Source organism: Pristiophorus japonicus, chromosome 12, assembly GCF_044704955.1.
Source record: "Pristiophorus japonicus isolate sPriJap1 chromosome 12, sPriJap1.hap1, whole genome shotgun sequence".
Classification (NCBI taxonomy): Eukaryota; Metazoa; Chordata; class Chondrichthyes; family Pristiophoridae; genus Pristiophorus; species Pristiophorus japonicus.
The window spans coordinates 48,829,323-48,856,080 of NC_091988.1; the positions used below are offsets into that span (position 1 = coordinate 48,829,323).

The 26,758-nt window shown below is 44.4% G+C and overlaps 1 protein-coding gene across 2 annotated transcripts in view; it reads right to left on the reverse strand.

Moving 5' to 3' along the window:
- The window catches only part of iars1 (isoleucyl-tRNA synthetase 1), a 295,901-nt gene extending 274,764 nt beyond the window's left edge, over nucleotides 1–21,137 (reverse strand). For both annotated transcript variants that reach the window (XM_070895389.1, XM_070895388.1), the window contains exon 1: nucleotides 21,054–21,137. The gene's annotated coding sequence lies outside the window, so the exon portion shown is untranslated. The remainder of the gene's footprint in view (nucleotides 1–21,053) is intronic.
- Nucleotides 21,138–26,758: the final 5,621 nt, after the last annotated feature.

Genomic DNA, 26,758 nt, shown 5'->3' on the forward strand with positions numbered 1-26,758 from the left:
GACGGCACAAATCATTACAAATGGGTATGATTTGGTGGCCATTACAGAAACATGGTTGCAAGGTGGCCAAGACTGGGAATTAAACATACAGGGGTATCTGACGATTCAGAAAGATAGGCAAGAAGGGAAAGGAGGTGGGGTAGCTCTGTTAATAAAGGATGATATCAGGGCAGTTGTGAGGGATGATATTGGCTCCAATGAACAAAATGTTGAATCATTGTGGGTGGAGATTAGAGATAGTAAGGGGAAAAAGTCACTGGTCGGCGTAGTTTATAGGCCCCCAAATAATAACTTCATGGTGGGGTGGGCAATAATCAAGGGAATAATGGAGGCATGTGAAAAAGGAACGGCAGTAGTTATGGGGGATTTTAACCTACATATCGATTGGTCAAATCAAATCGCAGGGGGTAGCCTGGAGGAGGAATTCATAGAATGCATACGGGATTGTTTCTTCAAACAGTATGTAACAGAGCCTACAAGGGAGCAAGCCATTTTGGATCTGTTCCTGTGTAACGAGACAGGAAAAATAAACAATCTCCTCGTAAAAGATCCTCTCGAAATGAGTGATCACAATATGGTTGAATTTGTAATACAGATTGAGGATGAGGAAGTTGTGTCAGAAACGAGCGTACTATGCTTAAACAAAGGGGACTACAGTGGGATAAGGGCAGAGTTGGCTAAAGTAGACTGGAAACAAGGACTAAACGGTGGCACAATTGAGGAACAGTGGAGGACTTTTAAGGAGCTCTTTCATAATGCGCAACAAAAATATATTCCAGTGAAAAAGAAGGGCGGCAAGAGAAGAGATAACCAGCCGTGGATAACCAAGGAAATAAAGGAAAGTATCAAATCAAAGACCAATGCATATAAGATGGCCAAGGTTAGTGGGAAACTAGAGGATTGGGAAAATTTTAAGCAACAGCAAAGAATGACTAAGAAAGCAATAAAGAAAGGGAAGATGGATTACGAAGGTAAACTTGCGCAAAACATAAAAACAGATAGTAAAAGCTTTTACAGATATATAAAACAGAAAAGAAAGAGTGACGAAAGTAAATGTTGGTCCCTTAGAAGATGAAAAGGGGGATTTAATAATGGGAAATGTGGAAATGGCTGAGACCTTAAACAATTATTTTGCTTCCGTCTTCACAGTAGAAGACACAAAAACCATGCCAAAAATTGCTGGTCATAGGAATGTGGGAAGGGAGGACCTTGAGATGATCACTATCACTAGGGAGGTAGTGCTGGACAGACTAATGGGACTGAAGGTAGACAAGTCCCCTGGTCCTGATGAAATGCATCCCAGGGTATTAAAAGAGATGGCGGAAGTTATAGCAGATGCATTCGTTATAATCTACCAAAATTCTCTGGACTCTGGGGAGGTACCAGCGGATTGGAGAGCAGCTAATGTAACGCCTCTGTTTAAAAAAGGGGGCAGGCAAAAGGCAGGTAACTATAGGCCGGTTAGTTTAACATCTGTAGTGGGGAAAATGCTTGAAACTATCATTAAGGAAGAAATAGCGGGACATCTGGATAGGAATAGTGCAATCAAGCAGACGCAGCATGGATTCATGAAAGGGAAATCATGTTTAACTAACTTACTGGAATTCTTTGAGGATATAACGAGCATGGTGGATAGAGGTGTACCGATGGATGTGGTGTATTTAGATTTCCAAAAGGCATTCGATAAGGTGCCACACAAAAGGTTACTGCAGAAGATAAAGGTACGCGGAGTCAGAGGAAATGTAGTAGCATGGATAGAGAATTGGCTGGCGAACAGAAAGCAGAGAGTCGGGATAAATGGGTCCTTTTCCGGTTGGAAATCAGTGGTTAGTGGTGTGCCACAGGGATCAGTACTGGGACCACAACTGTTTACAATATACATAGATGACCTAGAAGAGGGGACAGAGTGTAGTGCAACAAAATTTGCAGATGACACTAAGATTAGTGGGAAAGCGAGTTGTGTAGAGGACTCAGAGAGGCTGCAAGGAGATTTGGATAGGTTAAGCGAATGGGCTAAGGTTTGGCAGATGGAATACAATGTCGGAAAGTGTGAGGTCATCCACCTTGGGAAAAAAAAACAGTAAAAGGGAATATTATTTGAATGGGGAGAAATTACAACATGCTGTGGTGCAGAGGGACCTGGGAGTCCTTGTGCATGAAACTCTTTTTTTGGGAGTAAACAAAAAACATTAAACCGTGCCCCCCCGATCTGGGGGAGAAAATTCACGCAGTGAGCTAAGTTGACCGCGGCAGGACTCAAACCTGCAATCTTCTGATAACTTCACGGTTGTAATCGAAGTGAGACGCCTTATCCATTGGATCCCAAAAGGTTAGTTTGCAGGTGCAGCAGGTAATCAGGAAGGCAAATGGAATGTTGGCCATCATTGCAAAAGGGATGGAGTACAAAAGCAGGGAGGTGTTGCTGCAACTGTATAAGGTATTGGTAAGGCCGCACCTGGAGTACTGCGTGCAGTTTTGGTCACCTTACTTAAGGAAGGATATACTAGCTTTGGAAGGGGTACAGAGATGATTCACTAGGCTGATTCGAGAAATGAGGGGGTTACCTTATGATGATAGATTGAGTAGACTGGGTCTTTACTCCTTGGAGTTCAGAAGGATGAGGGGTGATCTTATAGAAACATTTAAAATCATGAAAGGGATAGACAAGATAGAAGCAGAGAGGTTGTTTCCATTGGTGGGGGAGACTAGAACTAGGGGGCACAGCCTCAAAATACGGAGGAGCCAATTTAAAACCGAGTTGAGAAAGAATTTCTTCTCCCAGAGGGTTGTAAATCTGTGGAATTCTCTGCCCAAGGAAGCAGTTGAGGCTGGCTCATTGAATGTTTTCAAGTCAAAGATAGATAGATTTTTAAGCAATAAGGGAATTAAGGGTTACGGGGAGAGGGCGGGTAAGTGGAGCTGAGTCCACGACCAGATCAGCCATGATCTTATTGAATGGCGGAGCAGGCTCGAGGGGCTAGATGGCCTACTCCTGTTCCTAATTCTTATGTTCTTATGTTCTTATTGGAGGGGCCCCGCATGCTCTGGGTTTAGGCATGCGAAGCGCACGCGCCTAAACCCAGAACTTGTGATCTGTCAAGAATCCTCTGGACAGATCTCAAGCATCCGAAGGAAAATGGCCTCCGCGGGTGAGAGTTGGGCTATTTGCCCATCTTCTACCCAGCGAATGCCCTTGAAATTCTTACGACTGATAAAAGCAGGCATAAGGCATAAGGCCTGCTTTCATCAGCATAAGACTTTTAAAGGGCAGAAAAAGCCATTTTTTAAGAATTTAAAGTTTATTTTTAGACCCTTTAAAATATGTACATTTATTTTTCAAAAAATTATTTTGTTTTAAATAATTAATTAAATTCCCTTTTGATTAATTTTAAATATGTGATTTAAAAAAAAAATTATTTTAAGTGCTTATGTGTTTTGGGGGTATTCCCATTCATACGTATGGCGGGTTCCTTATGTACGGGACTCACCATCAGCATCAATGGGGATTCCCCCTACTTTAATTGGTTGGATTGGCCCACATGATCCCAGGAACACGTACGAAGCACTTACGTGCCTGGAATATGTGGGCCTCTGTGCAGCCTTTCGCGTAGAGGCCTAGAACATGAAGTCTCCGTGGCTCTGGGACCACCAGGTAAATTCATATAAATTTTTCAGGCCAGAGGCATCTGCCCACAGGAAGCCTCCGACTGCAATTTCTGTGTCAATACAAGTTGGAAATGATCAAGTAGGTTGAACAGTTCAAGACATAGCTCAGTTTTCACAATCCCTCTCAATACAATTCTGCACTCTCCCCCCAGTTTTCTCCCTTGACCACCTTCTTCTGTATTTCACCAGAGTGGCCTTTCTTCATGTACAAGCTAAGATCTTGAGTGTCAGCAGAGGATTTCATTTTGCAGGGAGCACAGGCTGAGCCCAATCCTGTCCGATCCAACACCCACTTCGAGCAGCAAGTCATTGAACCTCGGTTGAGTATTTTTCTCCTCAGAACAGGACCAATGAAGCACTAACTTTGTAATTCATCATCATTTTAGATTCAGCCATATAATATCCCCTGCCCCCTACATAAATCACATTTAAAGATACATAGAATATATCGCACAGAAACAGGCTATCCGCCCAACTAGTCTGTGCTGATTTTTATCCTTTCTCTTTCCATTCCATTACCCTCATCTCAGCCTTACAGCATATCTTTCTATTCCCTTTTTATCTTATGAACTTGCTTAGTTCCCTTTTGAATGCATCTAAGCTCTGCCTCCTGTGGTAGTGAGTTCCACATTTTAACCATTCCGAGGAAAGAAATTTCTCCTTATTTCCTTATTGGATTTATGAGCAACAATCTTGGAATTATGGCCCCTAGTTTTGGATTCTCCCACAGTGGAAACATTGGGCTCAATTTTCCCTCATGCCATTTTTTGGCGTATTGCCTGAGTTACGCCGTTTTTTTGGGCTCAGCCTGTGCTCCCTGCAAAATGAAATCCTCTGCTGACACTCAAGATCTCAGCTTGTCCATGAAGAAAGGTCACTCTGGTGAAATACAGGAGAAGGTGGTCAAGGGAGAAAACTGGGGGGGGGAGTGTGCAGAATTATATTGACAGGGATTGTGAAAGCTGAGCTATGTCTTGAACTGTTCAACCTACTTGATCATTTCCAACTTGTATTGACACAGAAATTGCAGTCGGAGGCTTCCTGTGGGCAGATGCCTCCGGCCTGAAAAATTTCTCCCAAAAAAATAAATAGCAAGTTTCCCCGTTCTATTTTTTGAAATTGGCGCCGCGCAGCCTGTCCTGTAGCTTCGGTGGGGGGGGGGGGGGGTGGAGCCTAATGTCTGCGCCGAAAAAACGATGCCCCCCCCCCCCCCCCTTTCTGAGCAAACACAAAAAAAAGGACATTTTTGACATGATTCCTATGGCCGCGCATACTCAGTACAGCTCCCGGTCTGCATTCGGCCATTTTTAAAGAGCCAGTGGTGTGTGAGAACTTTAATTCTCATTGGAAAAATCGGAACTGCAATACAAGATACAACGCGGCTCAAGGACCAAGAATTTTTCACAGGATGAAGTGGAGGCACTAGTTACTGTAATTGAGGCCAGATGGCACAAGCTGGACACCAGTGGAGGTCATATAAAAGTTGCACCAAAAGAAATGAAGAAACGCTGGAACCAACTTGCTGAAGATTACTGTGCAATAGTGACCACCCTGAGATCTGGAGGCCAGCGCAAAAAGAAGTGGCAGGACCTTGATTAAGTAGTTAATTTAAGTAATATCTTCATTTTCCAATGGAATTGCAATTGTAATTGTGACCAGCTGTATATGTCCCACCCCAGCAGAAAGACACCCTCCCTAAAAAGTTACGTTTTCATCTTTGCAGAGGAAGGTGGCACACAATAAAAGGGAAAGAACTCGAACAGGAGGAGGCCCGGCAAATCTTCACCCACTGACACCCTTGGAACACTGGGTCGCTGCTTTGATGGGTCCTGCCTGGAGAAAAGCAACCACCACTGCACAAGCTGGGCCCACACTCGAGGGAGAGGGTAAGTCCTGCAAATTCCACAGACTGGCTTTGCTAAATGTTAAGTACTGCACGGGCTAGCCATGCTTCGGTTCATGGGGATGTCTCCGTCAGCTACGCTTCGGTTGATGCAATGTGCTATCATTCATCGTGGTCCTTCAAATCAGCCTGCTGCCAGCGGTCTGTGAGCCTACTCATGCCACTCACCCTGCCCCCTCCTCTGCTGCTAACCATTTGTTTGTTCTGTTATATTTTGCAGAACTTGAGGCCAACTCTGACGATGCAGAAGATGATTTAGACGCGAACGAGCCTGAAGAAGAGAACATCTTCCAATACCACCTTCCAGACCAAGTGCATAGGGCTGAGAGGGAGGGGGACGTGATGGATGCAGTCCCCACTGTTACATTCACTTTGGAGGAAGTGCAGGTGCCACCTATTGACATGCCAGCCCCTTTCCTGAGTGGTACGAGTGTTGCTGGGACATTCCATGGTTTCCCACAGTCCGAGGCTGGGGATTCCAGTGGGGTGCAGCGAGGCACACCCAGAGCCCCACCATCCGAAGGCTGCGGCTCCCAGTGGGATGCAGCGAGCCACACCCAGGGTGAGGAGGGGGAAGGAAAGCTCGACAGCACTCTCCTGAGGCGCAGGATCTAACAGATGTGGTTCAGATGCTGGCAGTGAGTGCGGAAAGCACTGACCTTACACGATCACTCCTGGACACCATCAGTGGGGTGAGTGAAGAGGTATCGGGACTGTTGGGAGAAGTAACAACACTCTCACGAGAAATGGGAACACTGTCCAGGAACATGAGGGAGGGAATGTCTCAGGCAGCGGATACAATGTCAGTGCACATAAGGGAGGAAATGTTGCAGGTAGTTGACACACTGTTGCTCAACATGCGGGAGGGAACGTCACCGGTAGTTGAGACACTATCGACAAACATGAGGGAGGGAATGTTGCAGGTAGTTGACACACTGTCAGGGCACATGAGGGAGCAAATGTCGGAGTTAGCTGCTGCAATAAGGGAACACGCCCAGACCCGTGCCCATTGACAGAACCAACTGTCACTCACACTCCAATCCCCAGACCAGCCTCTGAAGAGGCCCAAGCTGGGCCTTCCACATTACCCGAGAAATGCTGTGCTACCTCCTGCGGGCAGGAGTGGAGTCAACAAGACTAAGCGCAGCGGACGGTCTGAGAATAAGGTGGACGAAAGATGGGTGCAGCCTCTCTTTGTTATTATTGTTGTTACTGTTGTAACTGTTGTTCTCAAATTAAAAGTTTTTTGTAAGTTATGTAAATTTAGAAGTTTAAAAGTTTGTAAGTGATCTGAACTGAAAACTTTAAAGTTTCACACAAGAATATTTTTATTAAAGTTAAGTTAATTACAAACAAATGTTTGTTAAACTTTTGAAAACACTATTTTTTAAATTATAACTGAATCATTTCCATTATTTGTTCCATTAACAACGTTACAGAACAGGTCCAAACAGTAAACATGGTCCATGTGGAATAGTTGCTGCTGAGCTTTCAGGCAGCAAAGCGTTCGTGGATGAGCTGTTGGTGCAAGGCTCGAGCAATCGTTAAAAGGCCACGACGGCCCGCCCTCTTCCACCGTCATGCTCCGGGTTCAGGTAGTTGCATGGCTTCCTCGTCCTCCTCCTCCCCGTCCTCATCATCAACCATTTCTACTACCAGCTGCTGTTGCTCATGATGGCTAAGTTACGCAGCATGCAGCACACAACAGTGAACTGACCGACAATCTCAGGGGAGTATTGCATGTAGCCTCCGGAATGGTCCAGGCATCGGAAACGCTGTTTCAAGATACCAATGGTCCTCTCCATTATGCTGCGCGTCGCAATGTACGACATGTTGTATTCCCGGTCAGCTTCCGTCTGGATTACGCGTAGGGGCGTCATGAGCCAGATGGCGAGGCCATACCCTTTGTCTCCCAGTAGCCAACTCTGCCCTTCTGGCTGCTGCTGAAACATGGCAGATATAGCGCTCTCGCGTAGGATGAACGCATCATGGGTGCTCCCAGGGTATCTTGCATCAGCTGACATGATGCGATGCATGTCGTCACACACGAGTTGCACATTAAGTGGAAGCCTTTTCTGTTTCCATACATCTTGGAATCCTCCAAAGGTGCTCGCAAGGCCGGGCTTCATTTGATGCATAGTGGCATAGTGTAAAGGTTCTCATCCCTTCAGTTCGGCTTCCACAACCCCCGCGCTTCTTTTCAAGCCGAGCTCAGAGCTCGTGTTCGGGCGAAGGACTGACTGTGCCGGCCGACGCTCCGACCCTCAAGCCCAGTTTGGAAATGTTCGGTAGTGGTGTGACACTTTTTTTTTTAAATCCAAACTTAAAGAATTGCATGAAACATACATTTTCTGCATTTTTAGTAAGAAAAATTTAAGCTTGATGATGCATATTTATGTGTACCTCCAAAACTTTGCCTACAATGGTGTCTTTCTGCAACGATTTTTTTATATCCGCTTGTTTTTCTTAATTGCCCAGAAGGTTTTTTGAGAGTGGTCACTTACGCCGTCCTCGGAGAAATGTAAGTTGGCCAAACTTGCTTAATTGTGAAAAACTGGCGCAGACATCAGGTTACGACGCAAAAAAAAAAACCTAAAAAAATTGTGACGAACACTGGCGCACAATCTTTGAAGAAACTTGGATTTAAAAAATTGAAGCCAAAAAAAACAGCGCAAATCACTGGGGATAATTGAGCCCATTCTCTCCACATCTACCCTGTCCAATCCAATCATAATTTTAGAAACCCCAATCAGGTTACCTCTCAGTCTTCTCTTTTCGAAAGGAAAAAGCCCCAACCTGTTCCATCTTGCCCAATAGCTGTATTCTCTCATCCTTGTAAATCTTTTTTTGCACTCTCTCCAATGCTTCTATGGCCTGGAAATTCAGTATTTACGACCACCTTCCATATGTCAGCGATATTCCGGCGGTAAACGCTGATCGCATTTTTCATACTGTCGGAATACTGCTAAGAACCAAAGCCGCAAGTTTCGTTAAAATTTTGCCGGCGGCGTGGTAGCGGTATCGGGGGGGTGGCGGTTTTTTTGGTCGTGTAAGGTTGGTGTCCGTGAAAACGGGCCTTCTGCGCATGCGCAAATTTTTTTCTCCGACCTTAGTTCTTCCGCGATTCGGGGTCAGGGGTCGCCCGTGCATGCACAGAAGAGCGAGAGAGGAGCTATTACAGAAAGGTCGTCGAGCAGCACAGTGATAAATACTTGAATAATCGATTTAAAAACATCTGTTTTGTACCATCCCCATTTATTTTGAGCATTCCACAACAATTTGTATAATTTTTGAATATTTTTCTGGCCAAATAATGGAGAGAGGAGGAGAGGGAGAGGTGGAAAGAGCTGTAGGGAGAAGGAGGAAGGCGAAAAGATTCTCGGTGGACGCCCGAGAGTCTCTGGTCCACAAGGTGGAATCTAGATGGGGTCAATTGACCCGGGGAGGGCGTGGGAAACCCGCCCAGTAGTATACCAGCGTATTTGGACTGAGATCTCGGAGGCTGTGTCCTCAGTCACGCAGGTCCATCGGGGGTCAAACCAGTGCTATAAGAGATGGAACAACATAGTTTCGGCCACGAGAGTAAGTAATAATTGTAATCATGCACTGAATCATTACTTAAAATGTAAATCGGTCACATTTTAATGTAGGTAAGCTTGGTGTCACACATTATTTGCCATCAATGATCTTCTATACTTATACATGTTCATCATGCACCACTTGCATCTTAAATGGTACATTAAAGGGACATTGAAGAAAGAATTGGGGATGGCTAATTGGGGATGTCTATCTGTGTGTTCCGTAATAGTAGCTGGGCAATTCGGTTAAATATTGCTATTGTCATCTTTGGAGAAGAAAATATCCAGAAATCATGCTGAGCGCCGACGCACGGGTGGAGGCCTACCAAACTTCGTTGAATTGTCCAACCTGAAGGAGCGCGTCGCAACCCTGGTCTGCGCTGATCCGGTGGCAGTGGAGAGTAAGTCCTGCATAATCCCCGAGCTGTGTTGCGGTCATCTAATTTAATGCTATGTCAATACGATGTCGAAATAATGTAATGTAATGCTAGGGCCAGGAAATGTAGTTTCATGCAGTTTCTGTCCATATGGTTTAGGCTAATTTCATGTATTGTCTCTCAGCAACATATAATACAGTAGTGGTGGTCTTCCAGATAAGCCTGCGCAACGTGAGCGTACTCATGTCACCCTGACCCCTCCCCTGCCACTAACCACTCATATTATGTTTTCTAGTTGCTCAGGAGAAGCAGCAAGCTGTGCAGGCCATTGGAGCATCTGCCTCCGGCCATCAAGTGTGAATTTCTGAAGGTGACTCTACTGAGGAGGAATACGTTTGCCCGGATGACCCTCCTCAAGCTGTTGTGTCAGGGTGAGACTTTGTACAACAAGTGCAGGAGTGGTGGTGGAGGAGACTCGTGTCTATTTTACCTGCGGCCACTTCTTCATCATCGGGATCCCTTTTTTCTGGGTTCCAATCGGAGGAAGTAGCGGGACCAAGCGATGTGCAGCAGCGCACCCTTAGTGTTCCAGCCCCTGTGCCGAATCCGCGGAGGTTGATCCGGCAAGGCAGGTATGCTCCAGACAGGCAGACGTCGACCTGGATATGGTGGGATTGTCTAGGGCGAGCGTCGACGTAGTTCGAGAGCTCCTCCAGGCCATTGGTGGCTTAGCCGGGAACATCGCCGCACAACAATCGGTGAACCGCCGATACCATGCGGCAATTGATGGAAGCGGTATATGGCACTGCACCCCTAAGTGTCATACCACCCATGGCGTCAGCACCTGATCGTCGGGACGAATTAATTGCTGCCGACTCTGAAGCTGGGTCTTCAACACCCAGAGCTTCTCCAGTACCCCCACATATGGCGCTGCCATTGTCGCCCCACCCTACAGCAGCAATGCTCGAGATGCTCTGCTGCACAACGCCATGGTCCCAAACCGGGTAGGGGTAATGGGAAGAGGAAAGTGGGGGTAAAGACCGGGGGGGGGGGGGGCGCGAAAGGTGGCTGCAAGTAAAATTCTTGCCAAATGGGAGGTGTTGTGGCTGGTTGTAGTTTTTACTGTTCAATTTCAATCAAAAATTGTTGCTTGTTGGGGGTGTTGTGGGAGTTTGTTGTTGGTTGATATAGTTGTTAAGAAAAAATGTATTTCTCACATTTTATTCAAAAAGATTTATTTATTATTTAGTTTTAACCCTTACAAACTAATTCCAAATTTTATAAAAATATTTTATTCAGCTGAACCATTCTTGTGCAGTGTCTCACTCACTTTTAGAAAATGAGGCACAATAATCATTATAAGACCAGGCAAGGGTGAAACATAACTCTCACGCAAAGCATTCATTTGTGAGCTTCTGACCTTGCAGTTGCGAAAGCACTACGAGACTCTTCCTCTGAGGTGTTTGGGGCAGGGGGGGGCATGGTTTCATCGCCAGGCTCCTCATTGACCTCTTCCTCCACCCCTCTCTCCTAAGGTTGTCCTGCAGTCCCCTGTGGCAAATCCTGTCCCCTCATGATGGCTAAGTTGTGCAACATGCAACACACCACAATGAACTCAGCGGCCTGCTCAGGGTGGTATTGCAGGTTGCCTCCAGAGTGGTCCAGGCATCAGAAGCGCTGCTTCAGCACTCAAATTGTCTTCAACGATATTGCGTGTGGCTATATGGCTGTTATTGTAGCAATGCTCGGCAGCTGTCTGCGGCTTCCGGAGCGAGGTCATGAGCCAGGTGGCAAGGCCGTATCCTTTATTCCCCAGCATCCAGCAGTGACCTTGTGGCTGACTCTTAAAATAGGTCAGAGGCAGTGCTCTCACGCAAGATGTACACATCATGGATGCTCCCTGGAAAATTGGCATTTACTGCTATGATGCGTTGCATGAGGTCAACAACGAGCTGCACGTTGAGGGAGTGGAATCCCTTTCGGTACACCTCTGGCTCCTCTAAAAGGTGCTCACAGGGCGATGTGCGTACAGTCTATAGCACCCTGGACCTTGGGGAAGTTAGCAATTCTTGAAAAACCAAAGCCCTCTCACTCTGTGCCTCCCTGGTCATTGGGAAGTTTACAAAGTCCATCCTGCGTGCTTAAAGCACTTCAGTTACCTGGCGAATGATGCGATGTGTGGTGTGCTGAAAGATGCAGCATATGTCGCCAGCTGATGCCTGAAAGGAGCCGGATGCATAGAAGGCAAGTGTCGCAGTCATCTTAACCTCAACGGTGTGGTTCTGGTAGGCTGCAGGTCTGCCTTTATGAACTGGCATATCTCATTGATGACATCTTTTCAGAAGCGTAGCCTTCTAACGTACTGTGTATCGGACAGGTGCAAGTATGAACGTACTCCCTGTAAATTTGTTGGGGGCAAGGCCTCCTCCTCCTAAGTCTACGGCCTCTTCGATTGGCACATATTGCTCTTCAATTAAGTTTCTTCCAATTCTATTCCGCAGTATGCAAGTCGTCAGCAAGACAGGCACTGAAATTACATGCCCCATTCCTGTTAATGTCCTTAAATGTCCTCAAGTATCCTCAAATGTCCTTTAAATTGACAACAATGTGCTCAGAGTCTCTCCAATATATTCAAACACCCTTAAAACCTAGTCACACAACTTTTAAGCTCTCACCAACTTCAAACAGCCTTTCTTCAATATCCTCCGATTTTAAAAATGGTGTCCCTACCACTGGGTTAAGGTCAGGTAAACATGGGTTTTCTGGGCGGTATTTTAGTCCAGCGGTAAAATTGGACGATTTGCTGAATTTACCACAGCGATATTTTGGGGCGGTATTTGGGCATTGCACAAAATACGATGTAAAAATACGAGGGCGATATCGTTTACCGCCGGCGGTAATTGACTGACGAATTTACCGCTGCCGATATTTGGGCAGAAAATGGGCGGTAATTTTAAGTTTCGCCGTCATTTGAGCGGTAAACTATTTCCCAGCGGTAAAATGGGTGGTAAATGGGCAGAAAAGTGCTGAATTTCCAGAAGTGTGGTCTGACCAGGGGCCTATACAGTTTCAGTTATATCAATTATTTGCATAAAATGATGTTAAAGGAAATTAGTTTTACGATGCAAGTATAATCCTAATTAAAAGGAACATGAAATAATGGTTAGGTTTTTAAAAATGCTGCATTTTTTCTCAACCATTATAAAAAGCATGGCTCTCCAAGCAGTGCTATCACTCTCTATGAGTTCCAGCCAAGGCACGGTGACAGGTACAATATGGAGTCAACTGTTTCCCTGTATCATGTGCTCCTTAGGAAAACATCAGTCTCGAAATATGTGCAAACATACAGCCCCACTTCCTCAGGTAATAATATAATCAAATATTCTGAGGTTCACAATAACCCTTACACAGGCTTAGAAAAGCATTTGCTTTTGTTCTGAAATAGTGGGTTTGCATCCTGCTTTGTTTCATCCTAGCTGTACCACTGATTTAACAAGGTAGTTTCGTTGATAGGAAAAATATTCAGAGACACACTGATTCAAGCTAACGACACGCAATTCAGCATCATTAGCACATTGCAGATTTATTGTCTGAATGTATTTATCAAAGTTAACTCAAGTTTTACATAAGGTGGGGAAAATAAGTTACAAATCTCTTCATTTTTCAATACTTTTTTCTTCCAACATACATTTTGTTGGCAGGCTACAACTGTAGTCCAAACAAGTCTCAGCTTGGCACAAGACAAAGCAAAAAAAGTCAGTAAAAGTCAAACACAAACACTACTAGAATGAGCAGAACTTCAGCTGATCCGGGGTCCAGTTCTCAATGCCACTATTACTACATGACCATGACAAAGGACCCAATGTGACTCAACCTGCAAACTTCCCTCCCCACCTTTAGGATAGGCGTACAAAGACCATCAGGTGAGGAAAAAAAAGCTATAAAAGTGGATACCCATTAAAGGAAGCGGGAGAAAAGGGAAAAATGCTAGCCACTTTTCATGCTAGGGAAAAAAAAGAAAACTCATTAAAAAGAGCATAAAACTATTTTATTTTGAATATTTTAATAACTTGCAAAGTTGGCTTCAAGATATACTCATTTGAACTTAATATCAGCATTTTAAACTGTGCTGCATCAAATCAAACAAAAGACGGCAGTTCAGAATTAGTTTCAAGAGTATTTATATTGCAGAAATTATATCAATTTCATAGAGGAATTGTTTGTAAAGCTTTTTTTCAGTCATCACATTGAAAATCAAGAAGGATATTAATGACCTTTTTTATATTGTCCTTTGTGTATCAGTACTTTCAAAAGGTATTTGATAAAGTACCACATAATAGACTTGTTAGCAGAATTGAAGCTCATGGGTTTAAAGAGCAAGTGGCAGCGTTGATACAAAATTGGCTGAGAGACAGAAAGCAGAGAGAGTAGTGGTGAACGATTGTTTTTCAGACTGGTGGGAAATAAACAGTGGTGTTCCCCAGGTGTTGGTGTTGGTGTTGAGGACACATCTTTTTGATATATATTCATGACCTGGATTTGGGTGTACAACGCACAATATCAAAGTTTGCAGATGACACAAAACTTGGAAATGTAGTAAAGAGCCAAGAGGATAGTAGCGTACTTCAGGAGGACATATACTGGTGAAATGGGCAGACACATGGCAGATTAAATTTAATGCAGAAAAGTGTGAAGTAATGCATTTTGGGAGGAAGAATGAGGAAAGGCAATATAAATCAAATGGTAGAATTTTAATGGGGCTGCAGGAACAGAGAGACCTGGGGATCACATACACAAATCTTTGGACAAGTTAATAAGGTGTTCATTAAAGCATAAGAGATCCTTGGCTTTATAAATAGAGGCAGGGTACAAAAGCAAAAAGTTATGCTAAATCTTTGTAAATCACTGGTTAAACCTTAGAGTATTGTTTCCAATTCTGGGCACCATACTTTTGGAAGTATGTCGAGGCTTTGAAGTGAGTGCAGAGATTTACTAGAACAGTACCAGAGATGAGGGACTTCAGTAATGTGGCAAGACTGCAGAAGCTGGAATTGTTCTCCTTAGAACAGAGAAGGCTAAGGAGAAATTTAATAAAGGTGCTCAAAATTATGAGGGACTTTAATTTTTTTTAAATTACACAGTAATGATCTGGAATGCACTGCCTGAAAGGGTGGTGGAAACAGATTCAATAGTAATTTGCAGAAGGGAATTAGATATATACTTGAAAAGGAAACATTTTCAGGGCTATGGGCAGAGAGTAGGCGAATGGAACTAATTGGAAAGCTATTTAAAAGAGCCAGCACAGGCACGATGGGCCAAATGGCCTCCTTCTATGCTGCATGATTCTATGTGTAGCAAGAGAATAGTAGTCAACTGAGACAGAAGACCCATTAACACCACCCTCTCCTTTTTCTTTAGAAATGTGCTGTCACCCCTTCTTGGAGTTATTAGGGCAATGCCCTGCATTTTGTAAAGTGTTTAATGTAGTTCTCAGGATCTGGCTGCCACTACAGACAGAAGTTAATTCCTTTAAATTGTTGGGTACAGGCAGATGTAGTTGGAGGTACATACCATAAGCCACAGAGTTATAATTTCAAGAGAAGCATGTGCCCATTTTTCAGTCACTCGCAAAGTGTTGCTGCTAATTGAACGACCCATTCCCCACACCACTGCAGAGTGCTGCCATGAATGGAAGAGATCCTGTAAGCAAAACTCTCTTGAAGAAGAGTTTTTGTTTACAGTATATACAACTGGGGTCCTCTTCCACCAACGGCAGCACAAAGGGAACGATGCAGCGAAAAAAATGGGATGGGGCAAATGGAATGCAACAAAGCAGAAAAAAAAGCAGATGGCAATGAGGAGGAAAGGAAAGGGGCAAATGGTTGCTAATAAAAGGGAAGGGAGAAAGGGCAGAAGCTGGGAGTAGTGCTTTGGGATGGGAGAGATAGAATACCAGCATTGTCTGGAGAGAGGATGAATGTCAGTTTGTATTTCGCAGAGGAGAGGGGGGGGGCAAGAAGAAAAAAAAAGAATGTGCCAATTTAAATGGGGAACTGAAAGAGGACCAGTCTGAATTAGATTGGAGGTGGTGGCGGGGGAGGGGTAGAGAGCATCAGCTTGAATGCAGGTGGAAGAGTTTCAAGTTGAATGAGGGGAAAAATGATCCTGCATGGGCCTAATGGCCTCCTTCTGAGCTGCAAGATTCTACGAATCGATCTCTGTAAAAGGGTGGGGAAATGGATAAAAAAACATCTCTGCACTGGAGCAAGAGGGATGGACGTGGGTGTGTGACTGTTGATGTGCCTTTTGTGGCTAAGAGGAAAGTGATGGTCTGGTTGTTCTCATGAAAATGGAACCATCAGTTTGTGTTACCTCGTAGTTCAAATGAGCCTGAATGCATCACTTTTAACGTAAAGATTCAAAGTTTTTCAGGAAGACATTCTCCTTAGGGCCCCCAGGAAATGCACCAATAATTGTGCGCTTTCAATTTTTGGACTTCCCATTCGGGAATTCAGTTAGGTTTCCCTCTCCAACAATACCTATAAATTAAGTCAGTCAAAAAGCCTGTGTAAATACTTGGGAGGCAGCAGTGGAGCAGCAGCAATAACATGGTTTTATATAGCTGTTTCAAAAATAAGTGCAAGGAAAATGGATACTGAGCCAGAGAGATAAAGATTAGGAGGATGACTAAAAGTTTGGTTGAAATGATTGGCTTTGAGAAAGTTTTTTCCACAAAAAGGTGAAGAGGTTTAGGGAGGAAGTTCCAGACAATAGGATTGCAACAGTTCAAATGGTCTGTCACTAATGGTGGGAGGATAAATCACCAGTCGTAGCAGAGAATCGCCGACAATAGGTTTTCTTCCCACTCCCGCACCGTTACCTCTGGAGCCTCCAAGGATCTATATTTGGTCCCCTCCTATTTCTCATCTACATGCTGCCCCTTGCCGGCATCATCTGGAACCACGTCAGCTTCCACATGTACACTGACAACACCCATCTCTACCTCACCATCACCTCTCCCATCCCCTCCGCAGTCTCTAAATTGTCAGAAGAATATTGGGAAGACCAAAGCTATCGTCTTCGCTTCCCGCCACAAACTCTGTTCCCTAGCCACCGATTCCATCCCTCTCCCTAGCAACTGTCTGAGGGCAAACAGATTGTTTGCAACTTTGGCAACCTGTGTGCCCCCAAGTTGAGCTTCCGACCAAATATCCTTGCCATCACAAAGATCACCTACTTCTATCTCCATAACATCACCCAACTCTGCCACTGCCTCAGCTCATCCGTTGCTGAAACCCTCATCCATGCCTTTGTTACCTCTCAACTTGACTATTCCAATACACTCCTGGCCGAGCTCCCATCTACCACTCTCCATAAACTTAAGCTCATCTAAAATTCTACTGCTCATATCCTAACTTGCACCCCAAGTCCCATTCATCCTCATAGGCAGTCCCTCGAAATCAAGGAAGACTTGCTTCCACTCTAAAAGTGAGTTCTCAGGTGACTGTACAGTCCAATACAGGAATTACAGTCTCTGTCGCAGGTAGGACAGACAATGATTGAAGGAAAGGGTGGGTGGGGAGTCTGGTTTGCCGCACGCTCCTTCCACTGTACGCTTGATTTCTACATGCTCTTGGCGACGAGACTCGAGGTGCTCAGCGTCCTCCCGGATGCTCTTCCTCCACTTAGGGAGGTCTTTGGCCAGGGACTCCCAGATGTCGATGGGGATGTTGCACTTTATCAAGGAGGCTGTGAGGGCGTCCTTGAAACATTTTCTCTGCCCACCTGGAGCTCGCTTGCCGTGTAGGATTTCCGAATAGAGCGCTTAGTTTGGGAGTCTCGTGTCGGGCATGCGGACGATGTGGCCTGCCCAACAGAGCTGGTCAAGTGTGGTCAGTGCTTCGATGCTGGAGATGTTGGCCTGAGCGAGAACAGTCACGTTCGAACATCTATCCTCCCAGTGGTTTTGCAGGATCTTGCGGAGGCAGCGCTGGTGGTACTTCTCCAGCGCTTTGAGGTGTCTACTGTGTATGGCCCATGTCTCTGAGCCATATAGGAGGGCAGGTATCACTACTGCCCTGTAGACCATAAGCTTAGTGCTAGATTCGAGGTCCTGGTCTTCAAATACTCTTCCTCAGGCTACCCCCTTATGCTCGCTGACCCACATTGGCTCCCCATTGAGCAGCCGTGATTTGAAAATTCTCATCCTTGTTTTCAAATCCCTCAATGGCCTCTCCACTCCCTATCTCTATTTTCTCCTCCAGCCCTACAATCCTGAGAGATATCTGTACTCCTCCAATTCTGGCCTCTTGCACAGCCCAATTTTAATCGCTCGATCATTGGCGGCTGTGCCTTCAGCTGCCAAGGCCCTAAGCTCTGGAATTCCCTCCCTAATCCTCTCCAACTCACTACTTACCTTTCCTTCTTCAAAACACCCCTTAAAATCTTTCTCTTTGACCAAGCTTCTGGTCATCTACCTTAATAACTCCTTATGTGGCGCGGTGTCAAATTTTGTTTGGTAACGCTCTTGTGAAGTGCCTGCGACGTTTTACTATGTTACAGGCGCTATACAAGTACAAGTTGCTGTTGAACGAGAGGAACAAGGTTTTCAGGTGGAGATAGAGGACTGGAGGAGATTCCAGAGATAGGGGATGAAGTTGTGTCAGGTGAAGGGCCTAAGACGAGGAAACTGGGAATTTGTTTGTGAGCTGGGGCCGGGGGGGGGGGGGGGGGGAAAAGAGAGGGGGAAGGCTTTTTTCATGGGTAGATGAACGACAAGTGGAATTAAAGGAGAGTACAAAGATGTGATTGGCAAGGTGAAGTTGTTAGAGATGGCCTGTTCAATGGTCAAAATCCCTATTCCCATAAAAGATGACTAGGTCAAGAAGCAGTCAAGGATGTAGGCGAGATGTTTATATGAAAGCCAAGATTGAGAGAGAGCACAAGAGCAGTGAAGTCAGAGGAATGGGGCCTAAAACAGTTGACGTCTTGGTTGAAATCACCGAGGAGGAGTCGTCACTGAGTTCAAAGAATGAGGGAACCAAAAAGGGAGGACATGTCAGTAAAGATGCCAATGTGGATGGAGCCTGGGGCGGGTGGCGGGGGGGCAGGGAATAGTAAACAAAATTTTGCACAGCTACCACCAAGTTCAGAAGAAAAGCATGGTTCTGAGCCTATAGAAAAGGGAGTAGGTCAAGGAGCTGTCAGAGGATCAAGAATTGGTAAATGCACTAGCAGAGGTTTATAAAGGTCCAGTCAATTTAGAAAGCTGGAAGAGGAGCAGAAAACTGACCAGGCGCCAATGGAGGTTGATGTAGATAAGAGGAAACCTGCAGAAAAGAACAATGCAGTGAAGCCCAGGAAACAAGAAGCAGGTCTACCCTAGAAATCAGAAGAACAGAGTGTCACAATGGAGATCCAGAGTGTTAATGGAAGAGCAAGATTGACTAAGGACATTGCAGTGGAGCAGCTTGAAGTGCACAAGATCAGAAGCAGTGCTAAGCACAAGATAATCAGCAACAGGGGAAGACAGCGCAAGGTACTACAGTCAGCAATCAGTGGAATTAGATGTCAGCTACAACAGGGAAGATCTTACATAAACTTGGGTCATCCAAAACTCGGCAGCCTGTGTCCTAACTCACACCAAATCCAGCTCACCCATCACCCCTGTGCTCGCCGATCTACATTGGATCCTGGTTAAGTAACGCCTCGACTTCAAAATTCTCATCCTTGTTTACAAACCCTTCGTGGCCTCACCCCTCCCTATCTCTTTAATCTCCTTCAGCCTCACAACCACCACCGCCCCCAGCTCCCTGGGAGCTGTCTACCACTTGAGCATCCCTGTTTACAACTGCTCAATCATTGGTGGCCGTGCCTTCAGCTGCCTCGGCCCCAATCTATGGAACTCCCTCCCTAAACTTCTCCACCTCCTTTAAGACATTCCTTAAAATCTCTCTCTTTTGTCATCTGCTGTAATTTCTTCTTATGTCACTGGGTGTCAAATTTATTTGTTTCATCTTAAAACACTGCTGTGAAGCACCTTGGGATATCTTACAACGTTAAAAGGTGCTATATAAATACAGGTTGTTGTTGTATGTGGATTGTTTGTAGGTCATATCAGCAAGGCAGAGGGCATTCAGGGCCAAAGGAACTCGAGACATTTGTAGCACAGAAAGAGGTCATCATATCTCTTAGGATTCTCAGCTAGAGCAATCCAAAAATAATCCCACTGCGCTGCTCTTTCTCCACTGCCTTGCATCTTTCTTTTCTTTAAATGTTTATCTACTCTTTCTCCAAGGGTTATGGGGAGAGGACAGGTAAGTGGAGCTGAGTCCACAGCCAGATCAGCCATGATCTTACTGAATGGCAGAATAGGCTCAAGGGGCGAGATGGCCTGCTCCTGTTCCATGTTCTTATGTTCTTATATAAATGCTTTGACAGCAGAATATTGGGTTTGGAAAACTGACAGATCAATTGGTTTACCAAAACATTTTTCTTTGAAACCCTGAAGAGTAAGAGATACAAATATGACAGTTCAATGAGCACACCCTTTGCTCAACTGCAGCCTGTGAAAAATAAAAGTAAACAAAAACTATATGGAACAACCATATAGTAATTCAAAAAGAAACTGTTGCTATATGAACATGTTCTTTCAGAAAATGCAAAGCAGTATTACAGTTGTCAGTGGCAGAACAAATGACAACATATGAAAATATGCAGTCAAATTTGCATTTCAAATTTACCAATGTATTACTATTTATATGCAGGGTTGTGCTGTCATCCAAACATGGTATTGAGATTTAGATTAAACTAAACACTTTATTTTGTTCAATGGTACATTTGTATTTAAGAATTGCACACTTATACATAGTTGGCAAATCCCAATTTGCTACTCAGCTTATGCTTCAATCTTCTGGGTCTGTCGAGGATTGAACATGCCTGCAGCAGCAGTATTATAGAAAGGCTGATGCAATATTTGACTAATGACTGGAAAGGTCCACACCCCCACATAATAAATTGTAAACTCTGAAATATGAAAGACGAAATTTGGAATACACTGCAGATCAGTCAGCAACTGAAAAACGATTAAAGTTTCGAGTGGAGAGTTTTGACAAAGGGTCTGCACTCCAAACGAGAACTTATCTTTTGAAGAGCTGACAAGCCTGCTGCGCACCCAGGCTCTCCCCCACAACAAAAAGGACACACATTGCAGACAAAGCGAAACGAGACAGAAAGCCGGCTCCTGCTTCTTAAAAGGCGCACGACCAGACATTGTACTTCCAGAGAGCACCGGCTCCACCGCAGGAAGGCATTGTCATGTTCGCACAGACAGAGAGAAGGGCCTGCGAGGAGCCGGCAACATGTCAACCTCGCAAACTAGCTCCGTGCACCGATCGCAGGGGACAGGCCTTCTGAGTTAGCACCTCACTGAGCGACCAACGGATCCTCGGCTGCACCGAAAGGTACTAAAACACATTCCTCACCAACAACCCCAACCCACGTTGTTCCCGAGGCGCCAGCCCTACTCACCGGCTTTTCTGCTGTAATCCGCCACCGCATGAGCCGGCGCTCCCCGAACTGGCCAATCCTCAGCGTCCCGGCAGCAAACTCTCCTCCCGTTGGTTTCTTTCTGTAACTAGGGAGCGGCCGTGTTCCAGTGTGCTCGTTTCCAATTGGCTTGTGTTCAGACGGCCGTTTGATAGTGTGTACTGTCGATGCAGCTCTGGTTTCCCCCTCGTGTAAATCAGTTCCTGAATGTCTACTGTCTGCAGGCGGTCGTTCAGCCCGACTGTCTGCCTCCCTTCCGCGGGTACATTCGAGCCAGGGTATTCCTGGAGGTGTCTACCGGTACGCTCGCGGCCTTCCGCGAGAGGTGGGCACCAAAGCGAATGGATTTCATCATCACCCCCGGGAACATGATTTTGATTTAATTTGATAAAGTTCCCAAGTTAATTTGGATTTATGGGTTCTAGTGCCCTTTGAAAAAGGGTACTTGATTTAAATGTTCAACTCAAAATAGTTATCTGCTGTTTGTCTCGCGCAGAAAGAGGCCATTCGGCCCAATCTTCTTCTTAGGCGATGCCTCGCATCGAGGATGACTTGCTTCCACACCAAAAAGGGATGAGTTCACAGGTGTTTCAAAGAAGGACCTGATATTCCAGATCCCAAACTACATGTTGAAGGATGGAAGATGCCTGTGCGTGGATTTTTTTAACAGGTGGTGGCCGTTGCACACCAGCCACCACATGGGCTTGACAGAGATAAGTCTTGGTCCAGTGGCATGGATTAACCAAGACAACTGGAGACCAGCTCTACTGCACGGACCAAGTGCGCATACATATCGCAGTGTGGGCTGGCCCGTGCTGCCCCAGGGCCCTCGCCTTTTCTTGCCCCCGAGCTCACGCCCAATAGATGTACGCCAGTATTTATACTCCACAGAAGCCTCCTCCTATCTTCATTTGATCCTATCAACATATACATCAATTCCTTTTTCTCTAATGTGCTTAATAAAGCTACTATAGTTCTGCCTTTCAAACCAGAAATAGTTTCTCCTGGAAGAGTGAGATATATTTTAAATGTGAAAATAAAAATAGTTGTACAAGCTTCATGAGATAATGACCAGATAATCGGTCCATCAATGCCTCAATTTTAAAATTCTCATCCTTGTTTTCAAATCCCTGTCTGTCCTCTCGTGTGGATGTAAAAGATCCTACAACACTATTGAAAGAGGAACAGGGGAGTTCTCCAGGTGTCCTGGACAACTGTTATCCCTCAACCAATACCTAAAACAAATGATCTGGCTGTTTTTTTCATTGCTGTTTATGGGAGTTTGTTGTGTACAAATTGACTGCCGTATTTCCTACATTTCAACAGTGACTCCATTTCAGAAGTACTTCACTGACTGTAAAATGTTTTAGGATGTCCTGAGATCGTGAAAGGCACTAAATAAGTGCAAGTCTTTCTTACTTGGATTTTAGTAAGGCCTTTGATATAGTTCTGGAAATATTGGTACTGAAAAAAATAAAGTGGGAATCAGTGGAAATATTTTACAGTGGATACATACTTGGTGGATTGAGAGAACCGAGAGGATGGTAGTATAGGGATCGTCATCAGACTGGGAGAATGTTACCAGTAGGGTCACACAGGCGTCTGTTTAGGGACCTCTTTTGTTTAATATCTTTATAAGTAATCTGTAGCTAGGAGTCACAAGCATAATGGCTAAATTTGCTGATAATACAAAGATAATGAAGGTGGTAGGCTCCAAAGCCGAACAAGATAAACTGCAATTAGATTTGAATATATTTGGGAATTGGGCAGACAGGTGGTAGATGATATTCAATGTAGAGAAATGCAAAGAGCTTCACATGATGCAAAAATTCCAGGAAAGAACAATGACTTCAATGGAATGTAAATAATAACCCAGAAATTGCGGTCGGAGGCTATGCGGGCGGATGCCTCCAACCACAAATAAAATTACAAAAATACCTGGTGGTCCCGGAGAAACGAACACTTCCGCTCCAAGGCCTAGATAAGCAGCGCACCACAGAGGCCCACATATGTCAGGAGTGTACGCGCATCCTGGGATCAAGTGAGCCTGGGTTTCCAATGAAAATGTAAAATTGCCATTGATAGTGATGGTGAGTTTCGTTTGTACAATGTGCATGTGCTGAAAACCAGCTTTTCCAATCTGTCAAGCTCTGAAGGCTATGCGGGCAGATGCCTCTGACCACAAATAAAATTACAAAAATACCTGGTGGTCCCGGAGAAACGAACACTTCCGCTCCAAGGCAAGCGCAGCACAGAGGCCCACTCCCATAAACAGCAATGGAAAAAAATGGTCAGATCATTTGTTTTAGGTATTGGTTGAGGGATAACAGTTGTCCAGGACACCTGGAGAACTCCCCTGTTCCTCTTTCAATAGTGTTGTAGGATCTTTTACACAGCCAGGACATTTGCATGAGCAACATTGCGGTATATACCCATATCTTGCCCAGCGGATGTCCTGAAAACATATAAAAACATAGTAAAATAAAATTTTAAAAACAAATTTTAATGTAAAAAAAACCCTGCCCACTAAGGTAAGTTTAATTTAAACCATAATTAAAAATCCTTATTAAAAATCGGGAAAAAAAAATTTTTTATAACAGATTTATTAACTTTAATTTAAATTAATCCAAAATATGTGGTGTATTTTTTCTATTTTTTATTTGTGTTTTGGTGTTTGGTGTGGAGGGGGCGGGTTTCCTCAATCCTCACAAGGAAGTTCCACACTGGGACTGGTCTTTGGTGTGTGAGGAAGGGCAGATACGGGTGGGCCTTTGTATATCGGCGCTCTCACTCCCAGGTTTCCCTCAGGGTCGGGGTCAGATCTGCAGTCCAGGTAATCTGGGTTCACGATCATCATCGGGTCCTTGTCATCCTGGAGCTGAGTCTGGGGATCCGCCATGACACATCGGTGATGTAGCTTCCGAGGCAAAAGCAATCGCAATTCTTTCCAGAATTCAGAGGAGGGGGTGTGGAAATGTATTTTTATCTAAGCTGATACCATACGGTATTTGTGTTCCCTTTGCAATATATATATAACAAAATGGAGTCCTGGCCCTTCCAGAATTTTCTGCATTTTAGCAGTCAGCTTGCATAAACAGCTAAACCTGGTTTGAGATGGCTGATGGCCATCAGACAGCTAGGAGACAAGTCATGCTGAGACAAGTACCCCCCCATGGTGCTCTCCTATTGTCTACACGACAAGAGTTCCATGTCACCCCACCCTTATCTTCTAGACTCAAACCACCAGCCATTATCTCTTGTAGAGACCTCATCCATTTGATGCAAACAGGTAAACTGACTAGGAAACTGAACAATGCAAGACAGGTAATAGCTCATTACCTCACTCTCATGGAGTAATGGCCGGCTGGCCAACTAATAACCCTGACAAAAGGAAATATCTGGAAACCATGTCAGGACAAGGATGTAGTAATTAACTCTTTATCTGTATTCATTGACTGCGAGACAGAGCCAATACACAAGGAGAGGCCATAACTTGGGTTTTACTGTATAAATATCTCGTGAAACTGTACCATTTCGGAGGTGTTCACTTAGCCCTTGACTGAGTGTGATCTGCCCCTTGCTAGCAAGTAAATTAAAGAAACTTCTGCAGGAGCTGTAAGTGTCGGAGTCATTCTTTTCGGAGGTCAAGATTTCGACAGTTACTTCTTGGAGGTTCCACCGAGATTGCATACTCTCTGTTCTGTGAGTAAAACGGATACAGGCATAGTGCCTCTCCAGTGAAAGGCTTCAGTGGCCAAACAAAGTGAGCCTTTTGCTCACAAGAAGGTTTCTTCACTGTTGAATCGCATATGTAATCTGTTGTCCACAGGGGAGGTACTGCAATCTACAAGACTCGACATTTAAAAGCTAAAGTTATTTTTTTTATAACCACTTCTTTCTCAGCTCGCAAGCAGAAGAGAACGGGTTCTGAGAAAAATCTCGAAACAGCCCGGGGAAGGTTTCAGTAGGTAAGGGAGCGCTAGTCGATCGAAAAAGGTTCCTGAAGGTTCTTATGTGATAAGATTCGGGGGAAAAAAGCGCTAATCGATCGAAGGTTCTTATGTGATAAGAGTTTTATTGTTTTTAATTCGGAAAAGGTTCTTATGTGATAAGAGTAGGAAAAAAAAAAGAGAAGCGCAATCGATCAAAGGTTCTTATGTGATAAGAGTTAGGGTATGGAACCATAAGTTTTATCAGTTTTATTAGGATAAGTTAAGGACTCGGTCTGTAGTGGCGTACAATGCAGACTGGGAATTATTTGTTTAGATAGAGTGTAAGGTTATGATTTGTGTACTCGCGTGAATATTGTTTGTCCTAGTTGTCCTTGTTATACTGTTGTGTGCAATACCTTTGTGCGACATTGCCATTAGAGAAACGGGAAGAGTCACTAGGGAAAATTGTGATTCGGGAAAAAAAAAACACAAGGATTGATTAAGAAAAGAAACAGTAACTGATTGATCAACTACGGTTGGTTCGTGCCAACATATCTCACACACCCAGACTGAGCCCGAATTAAGAGCCTTTTCAGGCCACGTAACGGCCAGGAGAAGTGGGCGTAGAGAACTCGGTTGGCCGAAAGGATTGTGAAATCAGAAACTGTGGAAAATCTTAATCATCCAGAATGGGGGCTGGAGCAAGTAAACCACCACCAAAAGGGACCCCAGCCCATTTTATGCTCCAGAATTGTGGTCAGTCTTCAATTGACCACCTAAGAGAATGGGTAAAATGGACTAAGGGTGAAAACAGCCCATTTCCACCCGATGGTTCATTTAATTTAGAGAGAACAACATGTCTAGAGGAGTGTCTTATAAACAGAGATCTAGGTAGAAGAGGGAAAAAAAAAGGAACGTAATAGAACAGGCCTGGGTTCCGATTCTTCAAGCCCATGTAAAATTAACAGAGGAAGTAAATCAAATGTAAAAAAAAGAGAACCTGATAGTGACTTATGGATTTTAAAAAAAAATAAAGCTAGCCAAAAAAAAAAAGCTTTATTGAATGGAGAGAGACTTTTGTGAATGTCTTGTCTTTGAATGAGAGTGCGTAAATGTCTTGTCTTTGAATGAGAGTGCTTCTGTGTTTTTTCTTGTGTCTGGAAACCTGTTTGGAAAGGTTGTGGAGCTGCCTGTTTGTTTTAGCTCCACCCACTTTTTCAAACAAAGTGAAGTTTTTTAACCCTTCATAGTGTTGTCCTGTATGTGGGAAGTTTGAGACATTTTAAGTTAGAAGCGCAGGTGTGGATTTATTCGGATGAGATGTTACGGAGCTAGGAAATGCACAAAGGATAGGTTTGTTGAGGCATGCTCCCGGTGGTTAAAAGTTGTAATGCCTTGGGAAGTTGTAATGCTTTTTTTTTTTAAAAAAGCCTTTGTGGGTCACTCGAGGTGCAGGCTGGGGGAGTACACTCTCATTGTCCTTGGTGTAAAATCTTGACGCGAAAGCTTCTAGCTCAGTAAGAGGATTTGCTTTTTTTTATAAAGAGTGGCAGTACAATAGTTGAATTGGGATTTTGAGATATTTTAGGTGATCTCCTTGATCAACATTTTGGGTGTATTGGAAAAATCTTGGGTTTGGAAGCCTTTTAATAAGATTAGAAAACAAGTACTTTACATTCTGTGATCTGTGAATCACTATAAGCATAAATGAGAAGTCCGTGTAACACACCGATTCGTCCAGTTCAGAAGCCCACA